This window comes from Nicotiana tabacum, chromosome 16 (genome assembly GCF_000715075.1).
Source record: "Nicotiana tabacum cultivar K326 chromosome 16, ASM71507v2, whole genome shotgun sequence".
Lineage (NCBI taxonomy): Eukaryota > Viridiplantae > Streptophyta > Magnoliopsida > Solanales > Solanaceae > Nicotiana > Nicotiana tabacum.
Genome location: NC_134095.1, coordinates 58,186,891 through 58,193,344, shown reverse-complemented (window position 1 = coordinate 58,193,344; position 6,454 = coordinate 58,186,891). Strand labels below are relative to the sequence as shown.

General features: G+C 36.8%; 4 non-coding genes and 4 pseudogenes across 4 annotated transcripts; all 8 read right to left on the bottom strand.

Annotated features, from left to right (window-relative positions):
• Positions 1–1,115: 1,115 nt before the first annotated feature.
• LOC142171284 (5S ribosomal RNA) lies at positions 1,116–1,234 on the bottom strand (annotated as a pseudogene).
• Positions 1,235–1,765: 531 nt separating this feature from the next.
• Positions 1,766–1,887, bottom strand: LOC142171266 (5S ribosomal RNA; annotated as a pseudogene).
• Positions 1,888–2,402: 515 nt separating this feature from the next.
• Positions 2,403–2,520, bottom strand: LOC142171192 (5S ribosomal RNA). The gene has a single exon (XR_012700805.1). It is a non-coding gene; the product is annotated as a 5S ribosomal RNA (ribosomal RNA).
• Positions 2,521–3,033: 513 nt separating this feature from the next.
• LOC142171178 (5S ribosomal RNA) lies at positions 3,034–3,152 on the bottom strand. The gene has a single exon (XR_012700791.1). It is a non-coding gene; the product is annotated as a 5S ribosomal RNA (ribosomal RNA).
• A 515-nt stretch (positions 3,153–3,667) lies between these two features.
• On the bottom strand, positions 3,668–3,786 carry LOC142171274 (5S ribosomal RNA; annotated as a pseudogene).
• A 513-nt stretch (positions 3,787–4,299) lies between these two features.
• LOC142171263 (5S ribosomal RNA) lies at positions 4,300–4,418 on the bottom strand (annotated as a pseudogene).
• Positions 4,419–4,899: 481 nt separating this feature from the next.
• Positions 4,900–5,018, bottom strand: LOC142171189 (5S ribosomal RNA). Its single transcript, XR_012700802.1, has one exon. It is a non-coding gene; the product is annotated as a 5S ribosomal RNA (ribosomal RNA).
• A 515-nt stretch (positions 5,019–5,533) lies between these two features.
• LOC142171218 (5S ribosomal RNA) lies at positions 5,534–5,652 on the bottom strand. The gene has a single exon (XR_012700831.1). It is a non-coding gene; the product is annotated as a 5S ribosomal RNA (ribosomal RNA).
• Positions 5,653–6,454: the final 802 nt, after the last annotated feature.

Genomic DNA, 6,454 nt, shown 5'->3' with positions numbered 1-6,454 from the left:
TAATTAACCAATTACCCATATAATTAAGAATTATCTCAAATTACCTAAAAATACTACTAGTTTTTATATACTTTATACATCATACTACCGTGGTCATATAGTACCTAGAATGGTAGTAGTCCATAATTATCGGGTATTATCGCTCGATCCATATTTTATCCCAAATCGACCACCTTCAACGAAACTCGTTTTTTTTATATCGTGTACCCTTTATCCTTCATGACACTTACTTACCGCTTGTTATAAATACCGTAAATACGTTAACCTTAAGATAATTCATCCCCGAGTCTACGACGATTAAATGAAGATGAAACTTTTAACGTACGAAAATGCGAGATGTAACATCCTTCCCCTCTTAGAAACATTCATCCTCGAATGTTCAACTCCTAGGGATCTATATAACGTTTGGCAGAGTCGCCTTTATAACAATACTACTACCAATTCTTCCTGTGGAAACTCAATAATTCGACGCCACATAGGACCACAACCATCAATAACGACAATGGCCTCACACGACCAATGACAATAACCAACACAAGAATTTATATACGTACCTAATGATTGTGATGTCCTAGTCGGACCCTTCTCTGGAGGAGGAAATAACTAAGGATATCTAGACTTCATGACTTCTTTGGTCTCCCAAGTCATTTTCTCCACATTTTTATTTCTCCAAAGTACTTTCACGGAGGCTACCTCCTTTTTCGCAGGAAAAAGCATTGACCAATAACAACCAGTCGCGCTCGACGATAATATCACAATTTGAGGGCTCAACATGCCTATTCACTAGGCCGCATGGAAAGACGACATCGCAACTCGACGCTTTACAGATGCCGCCTTCAAGGCCAAGGCGTAGCAATATGTCGATTACAACGGTGTTAAGCTTGTATGGTCGTGGTTGGTAATCGTGATTTAGAATATCTACCTTTTAAATATTTTTCTTACTTTTATTATTTATTGTATATTGCCTTTTGATCTTTTCCATAATTATCCTCTTTAAAAAAATTAATATTTCATGTAAAAAAACATCCTTTAGAATGCGTAAAACTCATTTGTGAATTTATTAGATCTACCGTCGATATATTAAAAGAAGTAGGATATAAATTTTGCCAAAAAGAGGGATGCAACACGAGGACTTTCCAGGGGGTCACCCATCCTAGGACTACTCTCGCTGAAGCACGCTTGACTTCGAAATTCTGATGGGATCCATTGCGTTAGTGCTGGTATGATCATATTCATCATTCCTTGCACTCTAAATTCTCTTAATACCTTTCTTTCTTCCGCCTTAGGTGCGAAAGTGTAATGCTTTATAACGACATAAATTTACGCTCATTTATCCATTTTACGCGATTCCTCTTTTTGATTTTATGTACATTTTACGGGCAAAAGCATATACCAATAATAGCCAGTCGTGCTCGACGATAATATCACAATTAAAGGGCCCGACATGCCTATTACACTAGGCCGTACAGAACGACAGCATCACAACTCGATGTTTTACGGATGCCGCCTTTGAGGCCAAGTCGTAGCGACATGTCGAGTGCAACATTGTTAAGCCCATAAGATCGTGGTTAGTAATCGTAATTTACAATATTTTTATTATTTACTGTGTACTGCCTTTTTGATCTTTTTCATAATTATCCTCTTTAAAAAAATTAATATTTCATGTAAAAGAAGATCGTTTACAATGCGTAAAACGCATTTGTAAATTTATTAGATCTACCATCGATATATTAAAAGAAGTAGGTTACAAATTTTGCCAAAAAGAGGGATGCAACATGAGGAGTTCCTAGTGACAGGTCACCCATCTTAGTACTACTCTCGCCCATGCACGCTTAACTTTGGATTTCTGATGGGATCTGGTGTGTTAGTGCTGGTATGATCGCATCCGACATTCCTTGTACTGTAAATTATCTTAGTACCCCTCTTCCTTCCTCTTTTGGTCCCAAAGTGTAAAGCCTTAAAACGTCATAACTTTACGCTTATTTATCCGTTTTACGCAATTCCTCTTTTGAATTTATGTATTTTTTCTAGGGGATAGCATTGACCAATAACAACCAGCCGTGCTCGATGATAATATCACAATTAGAGGTCCCGGCATGCCAGCCACACTAAGCCGCATGGAATGACGACATCACAACTAGATGTCTTATGGATGTCGCCTTCGATGCCAAGGTGTAGTGACATGTCAAGTGCGATGGTGTTAAGCCCGTAAGGTCGTGATTTACAATATCTACCGTTTAAATATTTTCCTTATTTTTATTTTTCCCTAATTATTTTCTTGTAAAAAAATTATTATTTCATGTAAAAAAATATCGTTTACATTGCATAAAACTCATTTATGAATTTATTATATCTACCATCGATATATTAAAAGAAGTAAGATATAAATTTTGCCAAAAAGAGGGATGCAACACGAGGACTTCTCAGGGGTCAGCCATTCAAATACTACTCTCGCCCAAGCACGCTTAACTTCGGAGTTCTAATGGGATCCAGTGCGTTAGTGCTGGTATGATAGCATCCGATATTCCTTTCACTCTAAATTCACTTATTGCCTTTCCTCCTTCCGCTGTAGGTCCCAAAGTGTAAAACCTTAAAACGACGTACATTTACACTCATTTATCCGTTTTACATGACTCCTCCTTTGATCATATGTATTTTTCACGGGCAAAAGCATTGATCAATAACAACAAGTTGTGCTCGACAATAATATGACAATTAGAGGGCTCAACATGCCTATCACACCAGGCTGCATGGAACGACGACATCGCAGCTAGACGTATTACGGATGCCGCCTTCGAGGAAAAGGCGTAGTGACATGTCAACTGCAATGGTGTTAAGCCCGTACGGTCGTGATTTACTATCTACCTTTTTAATATTTTATTATTTTTTATTTTTCCCTATTCATTTTCTTTTTTAAAAAAATTATTATTTCATGTAAAAACATCGTTTACATTGCTTAAAACTCATTTATGAATTTATTATATCTATTCTCGATATATTAAAAGAAGTCACATATACATCTTGCAAAAAAGAGGGATGCAACACGAGGACTTCCCAAGGGTTCACCCATCCTAGTACTACTCTCGCCCAAGCACGCTTGACTTCGGAGTTCTGATGGGATCTGGTGTGTTAGTGCTGGTTTGATAACATCCGACATTCCTTACACTCTAAATTCCCTTATTACCTTTCCTCCTTCCACTTTAGGTCCCAAAGTGTAAAACCTTAAAACGACGTACAATTACGCTCATTTATCCGTTTAACGTGATTCCGCTTTTGATCTTATGTACTCTTCCCCAGCAAAAGTGTTGACCAATAACAACAAGCCGAGCTCGATGATAATATCACAATTAGAGGGCCTGACATGCCTATCACAGTTCGCAGCATGGAACGATGGCATAGCAACTAGACATCTTACAGATGCCGCCTTCGAGGCCAAGGCATAGTGACTGTCAAGTGCAACGGAGTTAAGCCCGTAAGGTCGTGATTTACAATATCTACCTTTTAAATATTTTCCTTATTTTTATATTTCCTTAATTATTTTGTTTTTAAAAAAATATTATTTCATGTAAAAAACACATTGTTTACATTGCTTAAAACTCATTTATGAATTTATTATAGCTACCGTTGATATATTAAAAGAAGTAAGATATAAATTTTTCCAAAAAGAGGGATGCAACACGAGGACTTCCCAAGGGTTCACCCATCCTAGTACTACTCACGCTCAAGCATGTTTAACTTCGGAGTTCCGATGGAATCCGGTGTGCTAGTGTTGGTATGATTCCATCTGACATTCCTTGCACTTTAAACTCCCTTATTACCTTTCCTCCTTCCGTTTTAGGTCCTAAAGTGTAAAACCTTAAAATGACGTATATTTACGCTCATTTATCTGTTTTACGCAATTCCTCTTTTGATTTCCACTATTTTTCGCGGACAAAAGCATTGTCCAATAGCAACAAGCCGCGCTCGATGATAATATCAAAATTAGAGGGCCGGACATGCCTATCACACTAGGCCGCATGATACGACGACATCGCAACTAGACGTCTTACGAATGCCACCTTTGAGGCCAAGGCGTAGTGACATGTTAGGTGCAACAGTGCTAAACCCGTAAGGTCGTAATTTACAATATCTACTTTTAAATATTTTCCTTATTTTTATTTTTCCTTAATTATTTTCTTTTAAAAGAATTATTATTTCATGTAAAAAAAATCGTTTACGTTGCTTAAAACTCATTTATGGGTTTATTATATTTACCGTTGATATATTAAAAGAAGTAAGATATAAAATTTTCCAAAAAGAGGGATGCAACATGAGGACTTCCCAAGGGTTGACCCATCCTAGTACTACTCTGGCCCAAGCATGCTTAACTTTGGAGTTCTGATGGAATCCGGTGCGTTAGTGCTGGTATGATCCCATCCGACATTCCTTGCACTTTAAATTCCCTTATTACCTTTCCTCCATCCGCTTTAGGTCCCAAAGTGTAAAATCTTAAAACGATATACATTTACATTAATTTATCTGTTTTACGCGATTCCTCTTTTGATCTTAAGTATTTTTCGCGAGCAAAAGCGTTGACCAATAACAACAAGCTGCGCTCGACCATAATATTACAATTAGCAGGCCCGGCATGCCTATCACACTAGGCCGCATGGAATGACGGCATCGCAACTAGACGTCTTACGGATGCCGCCTTCGAGGCCAATGCCTAGTGGCATGTCAAGTGCAACAGTGTTAATCCCGTAAGGTTGTTGTTGATACCCAATTTTTCCTCATATGCTTTTTAACATATATATATATATATATATATATATATATATATATATATATATATATATATGAATTTATTGTATCTAATGTCAATATATTAAAAGAAGTAAGATATAAATTTTGCCAAAAAGAGTGATGCAACACGAGAACTTCCTAGAGGGTTAGCCATCCTAGTACTACTCACGCCCAAGCATGGTTAACTTTGGAGTTCTGATGGGATCCAGTGCGTTAATGCTGGTATGATAGCATCCGACATTCCTTGCACTCTAAATTCCATTATTACCTTTCCTCCTTCCGCTTTAGGTCCCAAAGTGTAAAACCATAAAACGACATGCATTTAAGCTCATTTATCCGTTTTATGCGATTCCTCTTTTGATATTATGTATTTTTCTTGAGCAAAAGTGTTGACCAATAACAACAAGCCGCGCTCGACGATAATATGACAATTAAAGGGCCTGGAATGCCTATCACACTAGGCCGCATGGAACAACAACATCGCAGCTAGACGTATTACTGATACCACCTTCGAGGCAAAGGCGTAGTAGCATATCAAGTTCAATGGTGTTAAGCCTGTACGGTCGTGATTTACAATATCTACCTTTTTAATATTTTCCTTATTGTTATTTTTCCCTATTTATTTTCTTTAAAAAAAATTATTATTTCATGTAAAAAAACATCGTTTACATTGCTTAAAACTCATTTATGAATTTATTATATCTACCGCCGATATATTAAAAGATGAAAGATATAAATTTTGCCAAAAAGAGGGATGCAACACGAGGAATTCCTAGAGGGTCACCCATCCTAGTACTACTCTCGCTCAAGCACGCTTGACTTCAGAGTTCTGATGGGATCCGGTGCGTTAGTGATGGTATGATAGCATCATACTTTCCTTGCACTCTAAATTTCCTTATTACCTTTCCTCCTTCCGCTTTAGGTACCAAAGTGTAAAACCTTAAAACGACGTACATTTACGCTCATTTATCTGTTTAACTCTATGCCTCCTTTGATCTTATGTATTTTTCCCAAGAAAAAGCGTTGACCAATTGCAACAAGCCGCGATCAACGATAATATCACAATTAGAGGGCCCGACATGCCTATCACACTAGGCCGCATGGAACGACGGCATCGCAACTAGACGTCTTACGGATGCCGCCTTCGAGGCCAATGCCTAGTGGCATGTCAAGTGCAACAGTGTTAATCCCGTAAGGTTGTTGTTGATACCCAATTTTTCCTCATATGCTTTTAACACACACACACACACACATATATACACACACACACACACACACACACATATATATATATATATACACACACACACACACACACATATATACACACACACACACACACACACACACACACACACACACATATATATATATATATATATATATATATATATATTCTTTCAAAATAGCACATATGCAGTTATAAGCATGCATAAGCATTTTTATAATTTTTTTATAATTTCTAAAAGCTCCAAATTGATTTATTTCTTCTCTTTCTTATTTATAAAATTTACAATAATTATCTTTCAAATTGTTTTTGTGGTTATTTCGTCATCTAAATTTTTTATTTATGCCAAAATAGTGTTTAAACATTTTTAGTACATTTTTTATAATAGCATTTACATTTTTAGGCTAAATTGCATATCTTTGCAATAATAGCCCTACTAATGCA